General features: G+C 42.2%; 1 protein-coding gene and 1 long non-coding RNA gene across 45 annotated transcripts in view; both read left to right on the top strand.

Moving 5' to 3' along the window:
- The window catches only part of BBX (BBX high mobility group box domain containing), a 138438-nt gene that overhangs the window by 32116 nt on the left and 79076 nt on the right, over positions 1-27246 (top strand). The window lies entirely within an intron of this gene.
- Positions 7-22542, top strand: LOC308188009. The gene is made up of 3 exons (XR_013945064.1): positions 7-584; positions 687-741; positions 2069-22542. It is a non-coding gene; the product is annotated as an uncharacterized lncRNA (long non-coding RNA).

Here is a 27246-nt window from a genome sequence, read left to right as displayed (position 1 = left end):
GTGAGTGCCAGCCTCGCGTGGCGTGGGCGCTGGGGTCGCTGGAGCTGGCTCCGGGAGCCAGGCACCACCCGAGGAGCGAGCGGCCGCCGCCTTGTGCTCCCCGCCGAGATGCTTCGGCTCCTGCTCGTGTCGTGACAGAGCGCCTTCAGGAAATGATGGGTCTCGCTGCAGCAAAGGACTGTGGTCAATAAAAGTTTACAGTGTGTAAACTTGTTTTTCTTTCACTGAAAAGCGTAGATAAATGTGACAAATGTAGCCGTAAAGGACAGGCGATGAAGGTAAAGTTCACTCCGAACGACTTACGACAGAGGCGCTCAGGTACTTCCACAACTTTCAGATGGGTTGAATAATGCCAGAAAGAGACTTTACAGCCTTTTAATTGTGACTGCGGATCTAGAATCATGTGATATGCGTGAAGTAATGACACAAATCATGTAATGTGTGGAAATAAAGTTACAGGTAGGAAAAACAAAACAAAAAATTTAAAAATATATTTTTTACAGTTGCCAAGCATCTCACAGGGGGAAGCCAGGTTGGTTGAGAGAAAGTAGAGTGCTTGGAAGAATATCTCAGCTAAAAAATGGGTAACTTATGTGGTTTTTTTGTTTGTTTGTTTGTTTTAAAAAAAGCTTTTTCCATTGTTGCTTTTACTTTTCATTATTTTTGTATTACATTTTTCTCTATAGAGTGGACAATGTAAACATCACAGGTTCATTAACCAACTTTCAGCTTTTTAAACAGGTGAGCGTGGTTCTCTGTATCCCTTCTAATGTAGCTCTGAAATCAGTAGTCCGTAGCTGGTGACACTCTGCTGTTTATTTTGCATTGTGGCATCCTTCATTTGCCTTCTCTTTGTTAGCGCACGTTACCGGTCAGATGAACGGGTGACCAGGGAGAATAGGAAGAAACGAAGGGCCTTGCTCAGGATCGTGGAGGACGTGTCCCAGGCTCTGAGGCCTGTTCAGGATTGCTTGCACTCTAGATCCTGGCCGGAGCATACCCCAGGCATCGCAGTTCTCTGTGAAACCAAGTTTACTGCACTGGTTTCGCCATGAAGTGAAACAAATATGGTCTTTTATCAGGACAGATAGGAGCATATTTTGCTGGAGTGTTACTGGGCCACGCTCATGTCTTGTAACATTACAGCTCTGTAGGTAACTGTGTACGGTCAGAGGAAAAACAGACTGCATTCGCTGTCCAGTCGGTGGCCACCGCTGGGGGAGGAGCATTATAGGAAGTAATGATAAAAATTTCCAGTCATGTGTGGCCCTGCATCTTGTTTGGTTTCAGGCGCTGGGGATGCTACACTATGTGTTTTTGCCTCTGTGCATTCTGTAAATCAGAGCTTCTAAACGCAGTTCTTGCTAGAGACTTGTGCTCAAGAAATTAACCTTGTGTTATGTTGTCGCTCGGAGGGATAAAACCGTGGTTAAAGGCGCCTGACGCGCTGTCAGGGTGTTAGAAAGATGATGTGCCCCCATTTGTCTCAGTGTGTCAACTCCAGAGATGATAGTTCAGAATATCCATATGGTCAAAATGCTAATGTTTCCACAAGAAATGTGGAACATGTGCTTGTCCTATAGGTGCAAGTCCATTTCCTTTTGGGCCCAGGTACCCAGCTCTTACTTGCCGAAGTTACCTTCTTTTTACTTGCTTTTTGCCCACACAGACAGGCTGCAGCTCTGAGAACACAGGCATGTGATGTCAAGCATCAAGCCTAGCAGCTGCTGGACTGCAGTGCTGTTTCGCTCATTTTGGACTTACTTTCAGTTATTTTCAGAACTGTTGTTCTAACTCATAGGAGGCTGCTGTAAAAATTTCAGTCTGTATCAGCAGAGCCAAGGCCCCAGTGCCTGTAGCTGGTTTGCCAGCCTGGCCCATGGGTAGGGTCAAAGCATTTGCTGCTTCTATTGCGTTTTGGCAAGCTGGTCTTCTGTTAGCTTGTGAACATTTGTTGCTTTATTTTGGAGTGAGCTGGAGGGGCACGAGATGTTCTGTCTGCAAGTTCGACCCCTCCTTGTAGGAGAGATTGAAAAGGTGTTAATTAATGAGTGCTCTCTGTTTGTAGGCATGAAGAGAAGAGTGAGGGGCATAGTTGCCAGAGTCTTTTTTCACCTCCAGTTCACTCACTACCTGTGTAATGCTGACCCCATCTTCAACAGATGGAAGACGCAATAAGTTATTTAACTACAGCTCCCCGGCAAAGAAGTGAATAAGGATAATTTGACAGAGGTAATAGTGAAACACCCACACCTGAATTCGATGGAGGTAATAGTGGAACACCACGTCTAATGGCAGCACTGTCGCTGAAAGAAGCCGTCCCAGCTTCAGCTGCTTGCACGCTACCCCGTGGGGCCATGCTAGTGTTTCTGCAGTTGTGTAATGAACTGGGCTGGAGGAATGATCATAGTTAATATCAGTGGGGTTTGCTAGCTTAACTTTTTCGTTCCACTGAAGATAGAACTGACCACTATCAGATGGATCCGTTCTCCAGTCTGATTCACGGCACGTTGTATGAACAGCTTCCTTGTCCCCCAAATAAAGGGGTCCAGGAGTGCGGGGAGTAGAAGCAAGGCAAGGGACAGGATTGCTTTTGCCTAGAGAGTTGGCTTATGCTAGCTTAACTGCTTGTTATGCTGGAGCATGAAGTGCAGGCTCAGTTAAAATGGAAGAGAAGAAGGACGTATCCCCAGAAATGGACCGCTGTTGTCAATATTTGTTTTTGATGGGGATATGTGTGCATCTTTTAAACAGAGTTTTTGCAGTCTGGATAGTTTCCAGTCTAGATAGCATCAGCTAGTTACTGATGCCGATGATAACGTCGTAGTTGTGATGTTGCTTTTATCTTTCTCCCATGACCCTTTCTGAAGTAGGTGCTGCCTTGCAGAGCTTTCCTTTGTGTGACCCAGCATAGTGTGCTGTGCTTGAAAATCGCATGAGACTTTCAGTGAGTGTGTTAACAGGTGAGTTTAGCAAGGTGGCTCAGTCTGGATGCAGAATATACCACTTTACTACAGATTCAAGGTGCTGGTTAATTTTTTTTAAGTCCAGAGTGCACAGGGTTGCTGTAAATCACTTACGCAATCAGTTACTCTGAAACTTTGGTGGCAGAGCATCTCTAAAGGAGAAAGTAGTTTCTCTTCTGCAGGCCTGTAAGAAGAGTGTATGTCGGTGGCTGGTACTTCAATTTTTTGTTTGTTTGTTTTTAAATAGTGGGGTGATTGTTGCTTGTATGTGACTGGTGGAGTTCAGGAAGTTTTAGTTAGTGGTTTTCAGGCTTTTGTTATGCGTGTTAGGTGCTGGCAAAAAGCAGCAACAAATATTTCTATGTGAGTTCCCTGGGGCTGTGTTTTGGCTGGGGTAGTTGGATGTTACATCCCCAGATAAAGATCCTATTTTGAGATTCGCTCGTGTAGACCCGTGCGTTTGTTCGGCGCCTTGTTGCCCTCCGTGAGACTCCATGCAAGTACAGGAATCCGTGCTCGTGGATTTTGACAAGGGATTAAAGGATTGGTGTTTGTTTTGGTTGGAAGTTGCTCAGATAGTAGAATTAGGAGTTGGAAATATCATCTCAACTCCCTCAGTTGCCCTACCAAAGTAAACTGAAAGCCCACAGCAAAATGCGATGCATTGGCTCCTCACGGGTTTTCGAATATTTCAGAGTATCTTAAGCAACAAAAAGATGCCGTCCAATGAAAACTTCACACAAAACAAAAACTGTGTTTGCGGGAGAGGAACAAAAGGAATGATAGTTTCAGGATGAGAAAGGAAACTTATTTAAATATTTGTATCAAGTTTGCGCAGCAGGAAATTCAGTGGGCTTTTGTAAAACCAGAAGGATTTCAAGGACTACATAAACAGTTGTCAGTTTGGTTTGGTTGTATCTTTCAGCTAGCTAACCTGAGGTGAGACCCTGGCAGCATCTGAGTTGAGGGGTTTTGGATGTGAAACTTGATTAGGAGGGAAATGGGAAAAGTTTTTTTTTTTTTTTTTCTTTTCCAAAAGCAGCCCCAGAATATTCTGCCAGAACAATTGTGTGCATTTTGAACTAAAGATGAGCAGGATCAACTGCAGAACAGAGATGCTCAAAATGGATCCCTCCCATTTCATCTGTTACGTAGTTATTCTAATGTGAAATGTTTTTGAAAATATTTTAACCTCCTGATACCATAAAATTGAAGTGGTGCCTTTATGCAGATGTTCAAGCAAAACATTTGTTTCCCAGACTAGCAATTCAAAAGTGAAACTGTCTGTAAGAGAAGTGAATGTAATTTAATTGAGTTTTCCTGTTCCCAGCTGGCTACAAGAATGCATGTTTTTAGAGCTTAAAGTGATAGTAATGTAGCTAAGTGTTCCACACTCTGCTAAGTGACTTGCTTGGTGTAACTGATGGTGCTCCTTGCTCGTTGGTACATGGAGTAACTCCCGCAATAGGAATCAGCTGTGTAGGTGCCTGGCAGTTGCTCAGGTAAAAAAGGTGAGCTGATTCCATCTGGGCCTATGTGCACTGACAAAAATCGCAGTCACCAGTAACACCTCCAGTGGTGGTGGAACTTGCTCAGAAAGTAGGTTCTTATTTTGTCAAGGCCAATACAGAGTTAGTAGGCTTAAGCTATTTCTTCCCCCTTTAAGGTTGCAAGAAGGCAGCCAGGTAGCCAGGCTCCATTTGAAAAATAAATCAAAGTTTCTACAACACAGCGGATGCCTTCCCCACTCTTCCGTTGTCCATCGTTTATTTGAAGTGTGTAAGACACTGGTAGAGACTTTCTGAATTAAATGCTGGGCTTTCAGTGAATGTCCAGCACTCCTTTTGCCTGTTTGACAATTTCCCCTAAGCTTTGTGATTTCTGAATCTCCACCTGGAAACGTTTGCTGCAAGTATGGACATCTCCTGTCTGGCAGATACCTACTGAGACAAAGAATGTGAATCAATACATTGGTAAAGTGCTCGTGAGGCAGAGGAGAAGAGCTGCTTTGCAGCTGAGTTTTCAGAATAAGTGAATATATTTTAAATATTATCAGTAATTTGCTGTGTTGCTTCTGATTAAATTTCCTGCACTATGGGTTGACAAATGTATATAAAGCAGATAAATCCTTTGCGGCTAGCAGTTCTGAGAGAGGTATTTCAGCTTGTCCTGGAGGTCAGCAAGCTGAGGAATGATATCAGGGCAGTGCCCTTAGAGAAAGACATCTGTTGACTGATATTGTTTAGCTGATTTCTGCTGCTGAGTAGCTAAGACATAATGAGGGCCTGTCTTGAGATGCTTAGGCTTTGGTCCATGATGTGTTTGTTTTAAGGTTGTCAACCTCCTTGAATCATACCTGGAAATAATTTGGGAACATTGTATTGTCTCTGGATGAATATATGAGTATAATATGCTCCCTGTGTGAAACACCTCTGAACAGGGGAGACAGCTACTCTGCTAACCAAAGCTCCCAGGTAGTCTGTGGGAGGACCTTCAAGAAAGACAGATCTTGGTGGTCTTTTGGAGTGATCAATATAACAAACCTTTCATCAAAAGGAAGTCTGCTAACCGAGGTACTTGCAGTGCTGTCCAAATGCAGCCATGCTTTCACTGGTCAGCACGTGAAGAAGTAGTAGAAGCTCCAGAAAGAGCTTCACACTTTAATTTCCATGCGCAAAGGTATGCAGGTGCTTGAAGAGTGGCTGTGGCATTATTTCTGCGGTTTGTCTTTTTATTACAGTCTGCCAGTGTTACTTTCCTTCTGCATGGCTACTTTGCAAACCAGCCTACAGTGTGGTATTTTCTTTTCTGTTATTGTTTATTTTAACGTGTGCCTGCAAAAAAAAAAAAAAAATGTGGATGGATGTGCATATATACAAACACGTGTATACGTATAAGTATGTGTGTGTATTCGCATACAATAATGCATATGCATCTCTTTCTAAAAATAGGACAAAGTGGGCTTGAATGACTGGTGCTGCTCACTTTGCACAGTTCAATCTATGTTGTGAGGCAGGAATGTGATTTGGCCTAAGATGCTATGCATCATAGGTCTACTTGTAGACTTACAGTGAAATTTTTTGGCATGTTTTATACCAGCAGTGAACCCATTCATCCATTGTTCATGCAAAAGAGATCTTGCATGTAAAGTATGTGAGCAAAGTTAAGAAATAAAAATAGAATGGGTTAAATTTGTGTAGTAGTCTTACAGGTAAGAGCAGCCTTATCCTTCGTATGGTGATGGCCAATTAAGACTGCAGAATGACAGTGTTATCTTTATTGACAATACAAATCATGTCTGTCTAAAAAGTAGAATAGTAGATCTAGGTTGCAGAATTGTCCTCTAACGTCCAGATGCTGCCGTGACTCATCCCCAGAGCAGTGAGTGCCAAGAACCAGCTCACGGTGATTTCTGACCTACTAAGGCGAGGCATCCCCACCTTACAGACAGAAAAGTGTGTTAGATCCTGCCTTTCTCCTCCAGGTCCCCTCCGTACAGCAGATCTGACCAGCACTGAATTTGCTAGACCCATGAACAAGCGAGATGGAAGTGTCACCTGCAGAGATCAGAGAGAGGCTGAGCTAAATACACTGGCTTTAAACATTACATAGCTGCTGCTTGTTTTGAAGGAAGCTTCTCTTCAACTCTTGACAATAAGGCTTGCAAGGCTTGTTCTTGTTATTCATCTGTTGGTATAGTTGTGCACAGCAGTTTTCTGCCATCAGCTGCAGTTTGAAATAGGTCAGAGCTCCTTTACAATACTGGAAAGGTAACTTGCGCTTTTCACAGCGCTTTTCACTTGAACTACCCAAGGGATGTATAGGGTTGATGGAAAAAGCTGGGTGACACCTTTTGGACTGAGGTGAATGAGGCTGTGAGTCACAGGGAGGTTGAGCATGAACTTCAGGGAGCCCTTTGGCTTGTCCAGGAGAGGCCCGAAGAAGCCCTATTTCCTGATTCCCGGGGTGGGGCTGTGGCTGCAGAGAGTAAGCTGTAGGACAGCAAATGCATGAGTCAGGTGTGTGTTAGAAAATGGTGTGGAGGGTATTCAGTGCATGATGTTCACTGCGTTAGGTTCATCTCTGAACAAGGGTGCAAGAATTTAAATTGAAAAGATGGAAATAGCAAACTTCAGTCTTCCTCTACTCTCTCTGAAAGAAGAGCAGCAACACTTTCTTCCAGAGCATGGCATTAATTTTGCTGCAAAGTGACTTCCAGAAACAAGGAGAAATTTCAGACGAGCTTGCACTTTGATCAAGTGCCTGCGATTCTGTCACAGGACGGGTGACAAAGATAAATATGGAGTAACCAAAATTGGTTGGAATCCTGGTTTGTTTCAAACTAAAATATTTATCTGAAAAACCAGGATGGATGTGCTGATCTTTTCACTTTTTCATTTCTAATGTGGTTATGATCACCATTTTAGGGATGAATATTGAAAGTTTTCTAGAGAAATTACACTACCCTAAATATTTCTGGAGCTGTTGAATAGAGAATTTATAAAGCATTACAAGTTTTTATGGAGTTTAACAATAAGATTTGTGTACATATTTATACTGTTTATCCAAGTGCTATTTAAAATTGTGCACCAAATACTTGTTTCATGTGTCGCGGTTCTTTCTCAGCATTGCATGTTATTTGCAGATAGCTCTTCCGTGATGAGAAGCCTTGCTTAAACACTTAAGTGCTTCGTCCAAACCAGTGCAATGGATTTGTGGTAGAGCAGGGATCAGAGCTGGGGAAGGTGAGTTAGCTTGCTCTGCTGTTTTGCTCGTTAATCAGTGGTAAAGACCGCTAAGTAAATTGATGCTTAGCATGTGTAGCTGCATTATTTCGAAAATGCGTTTGCTTTCCACCACTTACTTGCTCAGAGAAGGACAACAGGCTACATACTAGTTAGAAGCAATGCAGCCGCATCTGCTCCCAAGTGTGTTCATGAAACAGAGAACCTAAATCTGGCCTTGACGTTGGTCAAAAGTGGGGTAATTGATGGTTAAAGCACAATAGGGAGCATGAGCACAGCACGTCGTGAAAATGGCTGCTGGGAACGCATGGCTGCTGAACCACCGGACCTCCAGATGCAGCCCCACCAGAGGACTGCAGCCAGTGCTGCGCTGGTTTTCAGGGTTCAGAAACGTTGTGCGCCCCGATCCCGAGTGGTGAGGCTGGGGAGGCTGCAGGAAGTCCTCATGGCCACTAGATGACTCCTTCGGCCCGCTGGTAGGTGAGCTGCAAAATGCTGCGGAGCTGGAGAACTGGGGCTCTGAGGAGGGGGCTCTGCTGGGTCTAGGCTGAATGAGAGGCACCAAAATAAAGGGATTATGCATCTCTCAACTGAAGGAAGCATTAACATGTTATGTTGTTGTTGTTGTGGTTTTTTTTTTTGTAAGTTTGAGTTGAAGTGGTTACCTCTAAAATGCACTAATTTGTGGGGTTTGTTGTTAGGTACTTTGACAGGATTTGGAAAACAAAGTTCCAGACCTTGCTGAGGTCAGGGTAGGTTTCTTAAGACAAGGAAAACATGAAGAAGCTAATGTTACAAGGTATATAATTTCTTAACTAGACTGCAATTGATATCTGATTCTAAGTCAAGCTGTGCCTATTACAACTCTTTATTTTGCAAGCTTTGAAGAAAAAAAAAAGTCTAAAACAGCAACGGCACTGCATAACCATCTTTGCCCCTTCCTTGCACCTTCCAAATGGATGAATGAAACTAGCTAGACTTGAGAGGGAAGAAAACAAACACCATGAAACAAACTATATTGAAATTTAGGCCCAGGCAGTTTCCACAAACTCCGTTCAGATTTCTCTGCATACTCAGAAGGTCCACACACCCTACAGTGTCCAGGATTGAATAATCTTCCTGTCATCTAGAGACAGCCTGAGGGATTCTTCAGTTCCATAAACATGTTTTGCTGATGTCTCTATGAAGCGTATAGTCACTTTATCAAGATAATTAGATGATGAAGTAATATTGCTCTTGTTCCATGTGTTTCTCCAATATCCACTTTTGTTTCTGAGGTGTAATAACGAATTATTAGTTGCCATTAAATACCGCCAGTTCATGCTGCAAAGTATGTGCAGGATAAAATACATTGTGTACAACTGGTTATTTTTCATGTCTTCCATATTTCTTTCCAGCCAAGAATCCTGTAGAGATAAAACTGACTTATCTCTTGATCTGTGAAGACTTTATATTGTTCTTTAAAGTCATAATGTGTGAGAGCTTTAGTGTTTGTTGTAAGGATTGTCCTGGTTTTATACATTCTTAATGTGTAATTAGCTTAGTTACCCTCTAGAAAGGGCCAGGAGTAGCAACCCTTTCACTTCTACCATGTTCAGAAATTTTCTTCAGCAAAAGTCTTCCCTTTCTTCTCTTAGATACTTACGACCTGCTAATAAGCCCCAAACACCTCCTGAATTAGCTTCCAAAAATGCAATGCTGGATTAAATTGAGTTTTTGCAAACCAGGAATAGATTTTTCTTTGCACAAACCAATACGGTTATGTCGAGGGTTATGTTTGTCTGCTGGTTTTGGGATGGGGGGTTATTCTTTGGATGTGTCACAATGACGCGGTGTAAAAGCAGCAGTTATATGGCATTTTCAGTTACTTTCTAGGTATGTACATGTCCTACATGCATACATGTACTTCTTTATATACAGGCAAACATCCCCTCTACTTCTTACTCTCAAAGTATGCATACATAAGCATATAGACGTAGACCTATCCTTCCCTTCCTGCCTGCCTTGTTTTCTGTCCCAAGACCCTATACTTTGGGATCTGTACGTTTAAAAGCCTTGCTATCGTGCTATAACAATTTCATACTTGTCTAAAGGGAAACTGCATGACCCATAATTGAAAACTGAGTGAAAGATTTGTAATTAAAACTGAAGAGAAATATTGGAATAAGGAAACGAGTTTTTGGTGTTTGCTTATATCCCTACCATCCTTTTTGCTGTTGCTCTACTGTTTTATTTGTTACACTGAATGATCTGTTTGATTTGCTTTGAGATTTCCTTATTTTTGTCCATTTTACTTAAAAGCCGTAGTTCTAAGGAGATTCCTTGTTTGGCTTAATTGAAAGGTCAGGGAGAAGGGTTCTGGTTCCTGGCTAGGGAAGAAGCTGACCACCAAACCAACCGTTCCTTCACCTGCTTAACTAAACTGACTTGGTTTGGGTGAATTCAGTGCTTTAATCTCTTACGTGCAGCAAAAGAAATAAAATGGTTAAGTAATTATGCTGTAGCATGTTAATATCATACTAGTAAAATTTAAAAAGAAAGAAAAAAAGAGGGAAAAAAGGTAGTTCTGTAGTTCCCATTAACTTCTCACTCCTGAGTGTTTTGTTGCTGGATTTACGCTACTTTTTCTGCTGCTGTCAGTGATCGTTGTGGACATGAATAGAAGGCAGCATGTAGTATGGATGAAAGTGGGGTGAATGAGATGAATTGGGAATTTAACATGCTTGAGCTAATCTGGCAGTGGAAATGACATGAGCGGCTTAATTTTATTTAGAGCTATGTGAGGGGAGAGGCATTCATGCGTGTACACGTGTGCCATTCGTATCTCCCCTGGCCTCTGCCAGATCCCTCTTCTAATTCCCCTCGGCCCCGAATGACGTGCTGGGATGTGCACAGGTTATCGGCTGCCAGGGCATCTGGCACTTCAGGAACGAGCCGGGCAGCAGGAGTGCCGGCGATGCATTTCGTGTTGGGTGTCCTCTGCCCAGCGGCAGAGCTGAGCCAGTCTGCGGCGCTGATGGCCCAGGGACAGGGCTGGGGCGGGGGCTGCCTCCCCCCTGCAGGCCTTCAGCTGGCGGGGCGCCCTGTGCTTGCCTCTCCTCCTTCCTCGTCGTCCACCAGTACGTGGTGATGGAACAGCAAGAAATTCGGGTATTTCTTCGGTTAAACCCTGCCTATGGTAAATCTTCACTGTGTTCAGTTGTTGTACTTCGTAAGCGGGTACTGGAAGTAAAGTGACGTGCAGTCCCCTTATGCAAGGCCCCCGGGCAGCAAGCGCCAAGTGACCGAGCTGAGACAGATAATGACAACTGCATTGTTTATTAGGAACAAAACCAAGGGAAATAACCTCCTCTCAAGTCTGCAAAACTCCTCATTTTGAATGAGGGGGAGAACTTTAAGATGCTGTTGCATGGTAGTTTTACTTACACCAGTTACTGGATTTAGGATTAGGAAGTAAAATGTCATGTTTCCTACGCACTTGCAATAGTTTCCCCTCAAATATGAACATTATGAAGTAAGATTTGATTGTAGACTTGAAATCCAGTTGGAGATGTTTTTTGCAAATGTCCTGGTAGAAGTTTGCCTCTTACACTTATGTGTTGGAGGAGATAACTGTCAACTGAGGGTATCTTGAAAGAAAAGCTCTTAAAACTTTTAATTAGTCCTGCAAAAAAAATGGAATATTTTCATGTCATAACTATCTTATAAAGGTCTGTACCTATACCACCATCAGCAATGTGCAAGTAACGTTACATCAGTGCTTTCATGAAGTTTCTGACAAGTGGAGTCTTTCCTAGCATCAGTTTTGGAAGCCTGGTTTCATTTCCCAGTGCCAATATTGACACAGGTCTGAGTCGAGTAATTTTAGCATTCAACCTGAAGTGTGTATGCTCTTTGATGTTCATCCAGAAAATTGTTTTGGTGTGGGTGGGATTTCTATTGTACATGGGCATGGGGGTTCCCGCTAGGATTAGATTTCCTCATCCTCCCAAAGCTGCTTTAGGATGAATGCTTTTTGTACTGCTGAGGATTGGATTTGGCGTAAAAGCCTGTTCCAGTACATTGTGTAGCTACTGCCTAGACCACCTGAGGCTGCATCAGAAGTCCTCCCAACCAGGGTGACCAAACTCCTTCCATTTTCCATACACTTCCTGGCCTTCAGAACAGGAAACCTGCTAGAAAAGCGCTGGAATATTTATATAGCTGCTGTTAGCACTAATAATACCTCATTTTAGCATGGTAGCGGAGCTAATTTCATGGTTTTATTGACAAATCCCTTGAAGTCATTCATAATCTCAGTCTGGCTCCACCCCAACGTAGCATTTCCAGGTAACGTACCACTGAACAATCTGCTTCGTATGTCGTGCCAGCTCAGCTTGCTGGACAAGATGACGCATTCGCTGCTTGCATGAGCAGTGAGAGGAGGATGAGTCTGTCTCTGACAAAGCTTGGTTCCCCAGCTGGGACTTCAGCAGAAGGTAGCGCTGGAGACCTCAGAGGAACTCCTCACGCTGGCCAAGCTGGCAGCCAGCGGTCTTTCTCAGGCTCAGTTGCTGTGGCAGCAGCTGGAAGTCATAGGTTTAAAGTCATAGGTTTAGTTTCCAGAGAGGTGAACAGTTTGCAGCAGGGCTCTTGCAGCCTGAGGTAGGCTGCCACAGGTCCTGTGTTGAAGTGGAATACTGATGGCAGGCGGGTGACAAGTGCCTTGAATTTCTAAATCCTTCTTGTTTTTTCCCCAGCAAATGAAAAGGAGCAGCAAAGCAATCTTCAAATACAGTACTTGATACAAATACAGTACTTGATGCTTCTCTGAATGTAATGGCCATTACGTGAGTGATTGACAGATTATTTCAGTTTATCTCATGGTATATTGTGTATCAAGCACTTTCCTTAAAGTTGGCAGAGATCTGTAACACTTCAATTTCTAGCGTAATGCAGGGCAAGTCCCACAGATGTGATTGCACAAACAAAAAGTATTATTCCTTTAAAAAAAAAAAGGGTTCAAGAAGCATAACATTCTTCTGTGTACAAAACTTCTGTCATCCTTGGCATTCTGTTGATTATCTTTATTGCTAGAATGGTTAATAGATACTGAGTACAGTATTCTTTATATTGTATTTTTTCACAACAGCTGAATCTTACTCCAAATGCTTTACAAACCTGCCGATGGAAGAGTTAACAATATATTCATTGTTATGGAAGGAACAACTAAATTACGGTTATGCTATGGTGGAGACTCAAAGTACATCTTTTATTCCCCCCTTACAGATGTGTACATATACAGATTAGGCACAGTAAGGAAATCTTAACTGGGAGTTTGTGAGTTGTTTTGATTCCCCTTTTTCTTAGCCTTCTATATGCACAAAGAATGGAATTGGATATTTGAATGTTTCATTCAGAAAGCATGAAAGCTAGCAGTACCCATGTTCATTTGTTTTGTTTCTTGACAAGCTTTTAGAGAAAACTGTCATGTTTGATTAATACATTTAAAAATACATATAAGTAATAACTAGATATCTGTGGCCTTTTCCCCTCACCCCCACAAAAACTGTTTTAGTTGGCCACTCTGATAAGGTCTGTCACTGAACGATGACATAGCTTTGGGGAATGAAGGAACACGGCATGCTGTTCAGCAAATACAGTCTGCAAACACAGGTTAATGGTTAACTGTGCTTAAGTCTGGAAACCATCATATAGTAATTACAGCTAATTATGAGGTGATACAAGTGCATTGACATGTGATGTCCTCAGAACACACGGTAACTTTATAAAGGGCTGTTGGGAAAAGGATTTGGATACTACTGCATCTTCGTAGGACAGAAATTGAGTTCTTCGGTATAAAATCACCAAATAACCCTCATGGCAAAGCCTGGCATAAGCATGCAGGTCCATCTGCTTTAGTGAAAGTTTCATGTGCCTACCTCTAAAGAAAAACTAATCGATCAGCTCTTCAAGGTGTAACAATCCCTCCAGCTGTACAATAAATTATCGCCTCTGCTTGGCCCAGGAGCACAGTGTAGAGCGGAGGTAGTCCCTGGTGGTGCAGTTTGGAGCTGTTCAGGAGCTCGTCCCTAGCATGCTCTATTTTGGCTTCTGTGTATGTCTTGGCTATGCACCAAGATGCAAAAATATCGAGCGCACTGTGCTCCCCTATGACTCTCCTCTTCTGGGGTAGCCTCTGTGAAATCAAGAGTTTTTATTGCAGATTTTCCTGCCTTTCTGCCTTCAAATAGGAGGCAGTGGCAGAACATAAAGCTGTCTTTCCGGATATTTTTTCAAGACTATAAATGAATCTGTTCTTCATCCCATGGTCTTTATCCTTTATATTGTAATAATTATGGGTTTGTACCTTTGGCTGAAAGTCACATGCTGCAAACAAATTTCAGCTCCTGTGACTGCTAGCACTTCTGCATGTAGCTGATCTCGCCGGTGTTTCACAAGGTCAACAGGAGAGCTGTGATGAGTGAGGGCTCAAAGGCCACGGCTCTTAAATCTTGATCTGGAGGATTTTTACGTTTAGGCATAACTCTTCCACCAAACCTCCCTTATGTTGACCTCAGGGATTACTTGTGTGCTTGAAAGGAAGCCCAAATGCAAATGCTCATGAGTTGGTGACTGCAGAACTGGGAGGTGGGTATAAAAACACCACTGCAAAGCCTGGGGGCAGGAAAATTTACTCCACCCTATGGATTGGCCATCCAGATGGGCTGCCTGGCCTCCAGCTACTGCTCCAGAAGGGTGGGTGTCTTCTGGGGCCCGCTGGCACATCTGCCAGTCCCTGGGGGGGGTCTCCATCGCTTCTCATAGCACTGGAGGCCTGGCTTAGGCAACAGAACCCCATCCTGAGTAGCTTAACTCTGTGCCAGCGTATTGAAATCTTTACTGAACAGGCAACATTGGGATAAAAGTACTGCTTCATAGGGTTTAAAAAAGTAGCACTTCTGATGTTTATTAAAAAGGCATAATTACTTTGCGTTGTCATGACACTGCATCAGTCTCCCAAGGCAGTCATGATTACCCTGGGTAGCTTTCTTTAATACACTGGGGATGCTCGCGGTGATGGAAGACGTGTTAAGGAAGAGGTGCAGAACTGATGGGTGGTAGGGGCTGAGCTGGTCTGTGTCTGCTATGCATGGAGGATAACGTTGTCTCGAGCCCACTCAGGTTGCTTCAATTCTCTGTCAGCCTTTTATTTGGTTGATAGTGTTGTTTAAGGAACAGCTCTGGTGTCTGTAAAAATGCCTTTTATGAGGAGGGGAAGAAGTACTCGTATAGATGTTTTATGTATTTCTGCAATCACAGAAATACTTACATCTCTGAATGCACAAAGCAATTAAGAATCCAAGACATCATCATTTCTTAAGAAAAAAAAAAAATCATCCTTTGCAAGTTTGAGTTGTTTTCCAAGTGATTTGTAATTGACTGTTGTGGTGGAACTAATTTTGGACAACTAATCCTTTTACTTAATTTAATTACATCATAAAAGGCCACTCCTGCAGTGGATTTAAAGCCACTTTCTCTTGTACAATACACAAAAATATGATTTGGCAGTGGAGAATAACAATCCCTAGCTGACACCTAATGCTCATTATTGCTGCATTACTGGGACTTTTCAGAAAGAATGTCAGTGGTTTAGTTACCCTTGTTTTCCAAAAAGCTGGAATGGGATGGAGGTTCAGGGATGGCAGCTAGATACTAGAACAGACAACATCTCTCAGTACCCCCAGTGCTGTGTCCAATCTTACATGGCCTCCTGATTTTTCCAGGAAAAGACAATTATGACCAGCAGCACTAAACTTAACAAACTTCTTAATTACAATCCAGAATTTGAGGAATACTGTCGAGTGGTACCTATTGAAAGTGTAAACCATCTTGAAGAATTTTTCTCCGTACAGATTGTTCCACAAAGGGATGGGCACCGCCACTGACCATCACCCAGAAAGATCCATTTTCATGGATACAAGTAGAAATTCTTTCAGGAAATCCGTAAGACCCTAAGTACCTGGCTTCCTGCAAGCGAAGTTTCTCTTTATCCACAGTGAGATGACGCTCCAGTCCCAGCACACCTGCTTTTTGTTGTACCCATATTTATGTGGAGGCTGCCTGGAAAATTGAGCTGTAGTTACCTCTTCTACGTAGTTTCAATTGACTTGAAGAGGAAGAAGGGGGTTGAAAATGTCACTGAAGGTGCAATTGGATGAAAATTATCGGAGAACACGGAGTGTAGCATATAAGTAAATTTATAGCAAGTTCATGTAATCTTTGTGTAAAACTTGGCACCATGATGTGGTTTCAAGTCTGTATTGTTGAGATGGAAAAGGAAGAACAAGTAGGATTTTTGTAAACTTGGAGGGAAAAAAACTACTTTGTTATAAAAATGTTGTCTTTTAAAATATACCTTTGTGGACTTGTCGTCATACTTGGAATATCTTTATTTCTTTAATTAAAAGGCACTGCCTCCCATTTTGAGACTAAATCTGACATGGGGGAATGGGGGAGGTTGCAAAGAAGGCAGTCTTCCTGTGAGGTTCCCTACTTTTGTTGAAATTAGTTTGGACCAGAAGTGAATTCAGGTGGTATTCTTTAGTAGAGACCATTGGCTTTGTCAGAGTTGATATTCTGGAATATGTTTGGAAAAGGATCATTTTCTCTTCCTGCCATTTACCTTGGTTGTAGCTTTTCTGTAGGTGGATTTATCCTGCTGCTCTTGATGTGTATAGCTACTGATTTTAAAAGAGAGCCTGATGTAGGGTATGCACACTGCCTTTTAAATATAGACAACAACGTGGGTAAATGTACGACTCGAGAAAAATAAGTCTTGTCCAAACTAACTTGGAAGAATATTATTCCTGCAATTTCTGTCTCTTGTTTCTGTGCTTTTCCAGATTAGCAGATTGCCTAGCACTGAAGTTTTTCAGGATTTTTGTTTTTTTTTCCCCCACTTAATGGCTGCTGTAAGAAGGCTATCCAATAAAACTGGAAGGGGTAACTGTAAGGGCAAAGTTTCTAAGGTATTTATTTTTATACAAATAGAAATAGAAAATAAGAGGCTAGAAGGCTGACTGATGCTGGAACAGCATGTCAGGGCAACTAATTTCATAATGCAGGTGTATGTATATGTATTTACTCTTTGGGCCCATTATTCAGACTGTCTTTTATAATTTGCTTGATCACAAGGAGTAAAATTAGAAGCAGCCACTCTAGCTGATTTTTGAAACTGATAGCTTCAATATAGGAGAGGTATTTCAGTACCAAGGAGTATTTTGCTGCGCTATTTTTTTTTCTTCAAGATTTTGTTGAATGAGGGGAATTTTACTAATTTTTTGGTACTTCCTGTTTTCCTCATGCATCACCACTCAGTATTTAGTGGTGTTTTGTAGGACAAAGAAGAGATAATGCTCTTTTTTTGTTCACTGTACTGATCTTCAGTCTCTTGTAAAAAGAGTTCTAATTTTTTAATACTAAAGTCTGTCAAGTGACTTCAGAACAAAACAATGGAGAAGATTTTTATCATTAATTTTCTTTCTGTCGTGAGCGCATATTCACGCTTTTCCAATTTATTTTAGGCGTTAAAAGAGAACTGAATAGGGATAAGGATCGTGGTGAGTTGAACACAGCACAAATGAGCCTCTAAAGATAAATTGTCCTCCCAAACACTAGTCATCTAGTGTTGCGGTTATTTTGCCTTATTAAATGGCCTGGTAATTATTCCGGACGTAGGATTTCTGCAGCAGCTCTGCACACCTGTCAGTCTGCTCGTTCTAGCAAAGCGCCTCTGCAAAACCAGAAACTTGTCTTGAGGGTCTCTGGCTTGGGAAGAAAGCCAGGAAGAGGCGAAACAGGCAGCTAAGGAATTGAGTCGAATTTGGCTTTATCATCTTAAAGAGACTTTGGGGGCTGTAGGTTAGCTGTAGGGTCTCTGTGATGAATAGGCTGAGTGCAAAAGCTCAAGGAATGATAGGAATTTTCTTTGTTTGTCCTGGTAAACTCAGCTTGGGACGTCGAAGTTAATTGGGTTCTTCTTGGGGCTTTACTGTGCTCGATAAAAGTGAGGCTCAGGCCTGATTGTGCTTCTGCCAGCCTCTGATGTTGCGGGTGGGGGACAGGGAGATGGGTCACATGCACGGAAACTGGTCTTGCAGACAAAACCTGGCCGGTAGGTTTGGTGACGCAGAGCCGGGGCTACCGTCTGTTTGTCCGCTTGTACTTCTGTCAGCTCGCCTCTGCTGTGGTAATAGGGCTCAGAACTAATAAAGCTCTCCCCGTCAGCGCTCCCTTTGTCTGCTGAGTCAGAAAATGCCAGTTTTCCATCGCCACTTTCACGACTGCCTATCTAGGGAAAGAGTATTTACTCCTAGTGCAATTTCATGCATTCCTACCTCCTCCATTTTGTACAGTGAAGAGCAGTTTGGCAGCGCAAAGTTTTAATTTGGGACAACCCAGTGCAAATGTATGCAGTTAAAGAAATCCAGATGAGATTTTGAAATGGGTATTGTTCAGAATAATAAGGGGATGTGAGCGTGTGTCTGTGCTGGAGGTGAAATGTCCCTGCTCACTGCTGTTGGCAGAATTAATGAGACATCAGTGTATTGATTTTTTTATAACATGTAGGTTGCTGTTGCATGGAGGAGGACTGGACAACTTACCAAAAAAAAAAAAAGACATTTTGTAGAGTACAAGGTAAGCTTACTGCTAAATTTGTTGCACTGCTAAATTTCCTTCTTTTGCAGTCTCTTTTTTTTTCAGGTTATTTGTGTGTGTGTGTGTGTGTGTGTGTAATATAAATAACATATAATAAATAAGTTTATATACATATTTAAACAATGAATACTAAATAGGAGGCCTGAAAATTTCCCATCTTGGTGCCGAAGTTATAAAAGTGAAATCTGTGCCCTTGCTAGTGTTGTTCTCTAAATATCTTCACGTGTCCATCAGACTCAGGCCAGGAAGCTTGCTTCGTGCCCAGGACTTTTCTAAGCAGGAGTCCAAGAGCTTCTGTGTCGTGCTCTGGTGCTCGCTGGTCCACCCTCCTCCTCCCTAGCAGATGAGGAGGGCACTTCCAGCTGCCTTGGTAATTTTATTACAAATGGCTCAGGATGCAATAAAGAACGTGGCTTGTAAGTGCTATTACGGCTTCATCCTACGCTCTGAATGTCATAGTGCTGGAGTGGGCAGCTGAACATTCTTGTTAGAGCACAGGACCAATCCCAACCATTTAAAAACAAAACCCAAACAAACGGACATCCAAGAAGAATGGTCGATTATTGACGTCTTCCTCTTTAATGAAGTTTAAGAAGGATGTTTTTTCAATTCTGTGGATTTCAGCTCCCATACATTCGAGTTACTTACGGAAGGAAAGCAGAAGCCACCAGATCTCAAGAGCTTGCAACATGCTGAAGGGGTAATCATGCCATCTAGCTTTCTGTACCTGTGTACCTGAATTGATCAGAGAATATGATTTGGAAGTATGAGAGACTGCCTCCACAAATGCCACAGAGCTAGCTACAAAGCTGTCTGATCTGACAACATGGGTAAGGATGTTCCTGATTTCATTCTTGGGGCAACTCTGCAGCCTTCCAAGTGTCCTCCGTCGCAGAGCGAGGGTCTTCAAGAGGATCAGGGCTCAGGAGATGTCTTCAGTAATCTCTTGCTGGATACCCAAAGAAAGGATGCATCCAGTAGCGCTTTCATGTTCTTGTTCTTAACCTGTAATACAGAGATGACAAATGCTTGCTTCTGCAATGCATAGTTCTAATCGGTGAAGAGATGATTTCCTTTTCCCCTCTTGATTCAACTTGAAATCAAACATTGTCCCTTTGAAAACACAGTTCCTCTGATCTTCTTTTCTTGGTGTTTGAATTTACATGTTTCCATTCAGCTCATAAAGAACAAATCCCACCTGCGTTGCTTTATTTTTACCGCACTTGGAGACTGTGTGTTACTTATAGTAATGCACGTCTTCATTCAGCAGTCAGTGGACCTTCTTCAGGTTTTTTCTTTGTTGCCTTCCTGTAACAAACCATTGGGCTTTCGTGGTGCCCAAGACAACCAAGGCAGACTGGTCTAATCAGGTGAGAACAAATGTTTTGGACTCCCCTGGTCAGTTTCTCAATATGATGCAAATAAAACCTTCCTGCATGCGTTTTTGTCTGTCCCGCCTTATCCTAGACTCAGGAAACATCCAGATTCGAATCTTTTAACACTCAAAGGAAAAGAAAAATAGTGCTTTAATATTACTCAATTTGCGTATTTTAGGCACTAGAGGGCACACTTGTACTTTTGTGAATAAATTAATAACTGTAAACAGAAATAATTAGATGTAAAGATGTAGAAATAGATACCCAATGAAAATAAACATTTGGATGCACATTTTGTAATAAAACAAATAGAAAATAACTGTTTTCACTTTAGCTAAAGATGTTTCATTAAGGATTTCATTGTTGCTGTGTGTTCTAAATTGCTTTGGTGTTCTGAAACTTGCTGAGTGATTTTATTTGAAACAACATTGATAGGAATGGTGGGCGAGCTTCATTCCCTTTTGTACTTACACTGCCTCATAGAAACTGTGTATATGCGTATGTTCTGTGCTCACACGTGACTGTGTATACTAAATTTTCCTTTCAGTGAACTAACAAAATAATACTGTTAAATCAGTTGCCTGACATTGAGGTCCAAGATCACCATTATTGCATTGCATATTTGTAATTCTTTTCCAAGTGTGAAGTTTGAGTGCAGATCCGCCATGCAAGTGAGAAGCATTTTGCAGTGGTATAACAGAAGGCATGCACCAGCAGAGAAAAAAGCCAAACTTTGGCTTCTTAAGGTACAACATAAAGAAACATCTTGAAAATAATTAACACCATTATTATTTTTTCAAGTGACATTGAAGTTAAAGAGCAGCTCTACCAGTCTCTCCCAGTCCTAGAATTTCGTGCCCACTTACTTGTCTTAGCTATGCTTTCCCTTTTTTATTCCCCTGCTAGCAGGTATGTTAATAAAATACAGTAATGGAATTGATTTGCTCAGTGCTGTCTTGTGGATAATAAACATAACTCTGATTTATGGCTTGTTATCTGAGATTTTAAAAATGGCAGGAGAACATCTGGGATGTGCCTGTTTTGTAGTAAAAGGGTCATGTTGCAACAGTGTTAGAAAAGCAGCAGTGTGATTAGATGATGGAGACATTAAGCGTGCTGATACCTGGCATAAGAATGCTAGTGGGGAGGAGTTACCAGCAATTTGTGATAAAATTCCTTTCCATAAACAAGAATGTGTAAAAAAAAAAAATTTTTTGAGATGTTGCTATTAACACCTCCTTCTTTCATGGGTTTCATGGTATCTAAAGACTCTTTTAAAGGTTCAGTTCTCAAATTATGTTCATTTAAATTCCTGACTTTAGAATTCCTGACTTAAGTAAAACACCAATTTTTTATTTTTTAAAAGCTTGCAAGTCCCCAAGGCTTCAGAATTAGGCACCAAACTAAAGAATTCATAATGATTGATTTGGCATCATCAAATTTGTTGACTTGGTCACATTTACCCAGGACCTCCTCTGGTCCCATGACATTCTCTCTGTAAAATTGTACCTTCTACTTGCCTCCTTATCAGTGTAGTCCAACATCAAGCATTTTATAGATTAGAGCAACAACAACGAAAGGACCTTTCCTCATCTTTTTTTTCCCCTGAGCACACTGTTTATTGTGCCTTTTCATTTTCAGATGCTCTATTGCTAAGAGTGGTAAACATCCCCCTGAAACAAAAGCGGTGACCTCAGTTATGCACAAACATACTTCTTGGTTTGGCAAAGACCTAGTGAGTTGCAATGTTCAAGAGAGCCAAAGCGAAGGACGTGTGTTGTTCACACATAAGATTGCAACGCAGCAGGACTTCTTCCTTCTATTATAAAGAACTCATTCAATGACCTCTGTTTTCTGCCTTTGTTTCTTTGTTGAATGATTCCTGCAGCTTGGACGAATGGGTGCTGAATTCGTGTGGCTTGTTCATAATGTAAGGCCTAAAATATGAGATAGGTAACAACTAAAAAGAATATACTCAAATGGAAGACATTTTCCCACCTCCTCCCATTCCTAAGCATGCTACCACCAATTGTCTGAAACAGCAGAGCAGGTACAACATAGACAGATCAAAATTACGATATTTGAAGGTGCAAATACGCCTTTAGACTGCTGCTTTGTGCTTGGCTGATAAGAGCTGTGGCACCTTTCAGAATGTGTTTGCTGAAGAGGTTGTCCCTCGCGAGACCTATTGCAAAGATACCTTTGTTAAGACTAATGGATGCTCCTTGTATTTCAGCTCGTCTTTTCTGGATCTCTTTGTGTCCACATCTACCTGCTCCCCTCTCCCCTTCCTTTTCTCCCTCCCTCTGTTCTTTGGGTAGACCTCTTTGTTTTAATGTTTTAACTCAGTTTCTTTTTCTGGTTTTCCAGAATGTTCCTAAGGAATGATGAAACCTGGGTGGGTTGTGGCTGAAAATACAAGAACAATTTCTTTACTCACCCATTTAATGCACTCGTAAGAAATTGTGCCCAGGGAAGCAAGCAATGTCATTATACTCAGGTATTCTGGTGTTATCAAATAATGAGTCTTCATTTGCACCAAACATTTCAGGCTCTAGGTAAAGTTTTTTTCAGTGCTCAGTGTGTTAGACTACATACTACAGTCCTGATCTGCTGTTTGTGATGAATGCTTTTTGGGAAACTCTCGGAGAATAAGAGAAGTAGCTAAACAGAATTAAAATTTGCCTGATTCTGCTTGCCACAGTTACTTGTTTATAACTCCTAGAAGCTTTTTACCAAATTGTAAGACATTGTGTCTTACAAATAGATTTCTATCTTAGGATAGAAAACACCTATAAGGTACTGCATACAGTACCAAGATGATAGAGATGTTTTAGACTGAAGAGTAGGATAGTAAAATGAAGGTTAGATGTGTCGGAATTAGACTGACACCTTCAGGTCTGATGTGTAAAGTTACCGGTAATGGCCCTTACCCAGCAGAGGACCTGGGGGACATTCACTGGAAGCTGGTGTGAGTCTGCTTATGTTTGCCTTCTATAGCCAGTGGCTCCGGGAAGGAAACTGCTGACAAATATTCCTAAACGGCAGTAATGAGAACAGTTGCAGGCAGCAAGAAGAATTTCAATACGAGCCCTGCACCCTCTTCTGGTACTTGCAAGGAAATAAAATTCTCTAATCCGTTTTGCATGCCTAAATGTGTCCCGGTCTCCTACATCCTTCACAGGGGTCTCCCAGATCAGTGGAAAGCTGGGAGCTGCTGCTGCAAGGGTTGGTTGGCACCCCTGAGGCTGGATGGTGGCTGTCAAGGCTTCCTGCAGCATCGCCGTGCTCTTTTCCCCCAGCGGGTGGTGGTTTGGTTCCCGTGCAGACATCTCTCTCCAGGGTCTCAGTACTGTCATCGCTGCTGTGCAGGGACTTGGTCCGTGGTTAATGTGTTCCCACGTGGGTAGCTGGCAGCTGTTGCTGTTGTGTCCCAGAGGTGGCTGCATAGCAATAGCAGTGCGTACAGTGGTTATGTGGTTCTGCTGTGCCCCGTTTATGGGCAAACACGTGCACTGCCAAACACCTCTTTCTTCTGCCAAACAGTCCTTTGTCTCTGGGAGCAGCTTCCATATGCTGGATTAGGAAAGACTGGGAAGGCAAAGAGGTTGGTCCTGTTAGTTCAGAGTGGTCTGAAAGCCCAGGAGCACACAGATACCACTATTGTCAGCCATCCTTTCACAGCCATGCATGGAAACTTGTGCAAGCTATATAGGCATTCGTGTGGAAATGACATCTGCTCCTATAGATAATGTTGGGAATGTGCCTTATACCAAGCTTCGTCTTTATTGGAAATTTTGTTGCATGACTCATTTATTTTGGGGTATAATCTCAATTAACCTATAAAGAGTGTGTTTTCCCTTTTGATTATGGTCATTGTTATCAGATTTATTATTATTGAATCAGCCCTTTCATTGCTCATCCTGTTCTCCCTACATGGAAAGCTATGAAGAAAAAAGAGGAGTTTCTTTGAAACTCAACACTGCAAAGATAATGGGTTTATCTCCCCTCCTCTTCATCTAGTGTAGAACAAATAGTAACAACCTGTCCTAATTCTGATAGATGCATGGGCATGTCAGTAGGTGTTTAGCCTTACTTTCTGTTTCTTTTCAGCCTCTGAGAATTAAAATCTGTTAAGAGATATTTGGCAAGACTTGGGATCTATTGGGAGGTGATGGTGATGAGCGCTTTCCACAGCTCTGACTCCTGGCTCATGTCACCTTCATTGACATTCATATTTGATTTTTCAGATACGGTCTAAGCGGATGAGCCCCTGACAGGCTGGGGTAGGATTGTGTTTTCTGCTTTGTGTGATTGATCTATATGCAGGATCATAGCATACAACATGATTAGCTGGGGTAGTTCTCAGATCTGTAGCTTCTTTGAGCCTTTTGTAATTCAGAGGTTGGTTACTGCTTTGTTTGGCTTTCTGTATCAAAGACATGAGTTTCAGATATTCTTTAAGGTCCTTAGACCAAGGGTTGTAGCGCGTGAGTGCTTGGAAAAGGCCATGTGTCAGGCAACACTGTGTAATGTAGAAAGTTTTAGTATTGTACAAGGCAGTCCCAAAACAGATTTGTAGTAGAGGATGATGTTTGTTACGTTAGTGGGTCTTAGCGATCCAGTAATGAAACTGAGCCACCATTGTAAAGCTAGCCGCTCTAAGCTGTGGGGGTACACCACCATGTGGACGTACAGTTCCTGCTTGCTTGATGTCATTTCTCAAACTTGATGCCTTCAAACGGAGAAGGTATTTGAAGTGCTAGTGGGCACGTCCCTCAGTTGCATGCAAATCGAGCACGTAAGTGGTGACCCGATGACCGTTGCAAGCAGCAGTTGGGTTTGTGCATCACTTGTCGCCATGGTGCTTCTGTTCTCCATGGGGGTGTTGGCCGTCTGGATCCGTTGGGGCTCCTAAGCCCACGTCTCCGGGCTTGGACAGACATCTCTGGTCTGCGGCTCTTCAAGGGTGTTTGTGCTGTTAAGACTGTCACATCTTCATCAGCACCAATCTGTTTTCTAGACATAAGGTGGGTGCTCATTCCTTTTTTCGAGCTGGTGTTCGTTCTAGCAGCAGTCACCGTTAGTCCATCAGTCCTGAAGGGAAGGATGGTGGGTGAACTTGACTGGTCTCAGACTATGAGCTTGGGGGGCACAAGGAGTTAATTATTAGCACTGGGCAGACCCTTCAGTTACTGTGAATCAGTGTAGCAGTGTAGCCAGCTGAAGAAAGTGGCCTTCTTGAGTTTGTGACCTGTGACTTCAAAATAGGTAACAAGATTGAAGAACGTGGTTATTAGTTGTGGCATCTATTACTGTCTTGCTGTTCAGGAAGATGTATAATTCCCTATTTTCCTTCAGTTCAAGTGATAACCATAGCTTAAATACAGTCTTAGATTAAACCTCGGTGAATCCAGAGTTGTGCTACTCATTCATGTAGAAATTGAGGAGTGTGGTGCGCTTATGGAGCTCCGGACGGTCCTTGTTTGCTTTTGGCCCTGTAAAGCAGCTTTATTGGGTGAAGATGAGCTGGATAACCAGTATATGGTTGGCACCTGATTCTGTGTATCTGAGCCTTTTGGCAACCTGTTCCGTCTTCAGCAAATGGGTTGGGTAATGTCACTGATCTGCAAACCTGCGTCTCCAGCTCTGGCCAAAGGCAGGATAGCTTTGCATGACTATAGTGGTGGCCATGCTTTTGCATTCACTGGCCAGCTGCTGCTCAAACTCCCTTTTGTATCATCAGGGATGCACTGAGAGCTGGCTGTTAGATGTTGGGTGTGTGGCAGGCCTGTAGCAGAGCACACCGCGCGCCTGAGACCATGCACATTGTTCTCCCAGGTGGAGACCTGCGTGTAGTCACAGTGGTCTCTGGGACACGGACACATAGTGGGTGTCCAGGCATGGACACCAGCCTGGTGCTCTGGTGGGATGGACCTTGCAGGAGATGACTTCTGCTGAAACACAGCCTTGACAAAATTTTGATAACTGAGTGTTCGGATCTAGTGTCTTCTGCTTCTGCTGGGAATACTCTTGTTTCTGGGGTGAGGTAAAATAGATAGACTTCACAATAGACAGACTTCACTCTGCCCATTGATATTTCTCCATACAAAGCTCCTTTCATTTGGCTTTCATAAGCCAAAAAAGTGCTTGACCTGGCTTTTGCATTAGGCTAACGTGTGGTCAGCTGTGCAGCTCAACTATTCAAATTACAGCAACTTAGTGCTGTTTCTAAGCTCATAAATCCGTTAACCTAAATCAAAATAATGAACTCTCTGAATGATTTGTCTTGTGAGCCTTCAGCTTGTGGCTTCTTCCATCAGAAATCAGTCCAGTTTGTGGCGTACTAACAGGTACATATGTCTTGGATGTAAATTCCAACATTCGGTACAGTTTTATTCCCTTGGCATCCTTTGAGCTTTGTGATGTTGAAGAACCAGCCTAAGCTAACTGAAAATACACAACCATTAGACTAAAACCGACTTGGATGCTTCTAATTCTTATTTCAACCTACTAATGTGAGTTCCTGGGTAAATAAGGGCTTATTCTTTTACAAGCAATGTAATTTCCATAGCCTAAACAAGTAGGAAATTCTAGAAGTCTGTCTGCTGATATGAATTTCCATACTTGCCTATGAAAACTTACATGACTCAGGTAATCTTGAGAAAGCAAAATGTCAAATACTAAACACTTGCTGGGTGATGTAACTGGCTTTTACTTTGTTGTGGAGCTTTCATACAGTACATTTTGTCACTGAGCTCTAGCAGGCTGCAGCATAAATGGTCTGCTGAGAGGCATCTTGCCAGATATTAATGTCATGAATTATCTAAAGTGATTCATAATTGAGAAGTCTGTCTTTCTCTCTGAGGGTATATTAAAAAAACAACAACAACAACAACAAAAAACACCTTTTGCACACTCTTGTAAATGTGTGTACAATAAAGTAACAAGTTTCGTAGAACCTCAAAAACCTGAAAATTGTGCATGTCAAACTCTATCTCAGCTATTTCAGTTTAGACATTATTTCACTATATGTATAATACAGCAGTAAAATTCTAATTTCTGGCAAATTATGTATTATTTACTCTCTCTAGTGAGATCATTTAAAAACAATCTGAATTCCCTTATGTCTTTATAGCACAAAGCAACAAAAACTACATTAGAACTCTATCAAGGAGGAGTTGAAAAAAAATAAGTTTTTCTTCAGTAAATACCTGTTCAAGGAGCACATAAGATGCTCGTCCATGTTGTAGATTCTGCAAAACATGAGTTTAAAAATCTAAATATTTATCATGGGCCCTTTCATTAGTGTGCCATTCGGCTTTGCTATGGATTCTGTATGGTGAAGAAATGTTCTGAACCCCCCTGTAAGGTAGCTTTAGGGGGGGGGTCTCCAAGCATCATACAAGCTGTCAGTTTTTGCTTTCTGGATCTTCCTTTTCCATCAAGAAATCTTAA

The sequence above is a fragment of the Anser brachyrhynchus genome (genome assembly GCF_964034855.1).
Source record: "Anser brachyrhynchus genome assembly, chromosome: 1".
Classification (NCBI taxonomy): Eukaryota; Metazoa; Chordata; class Aves; order Anseriformes; family Anatidae; genus Anser; species Anser brachyrhynchus.
Note: the sequence above shows the minus strand (reverse complement) of the source record. Positions and strands in the feature narration are given on the sequence as shown.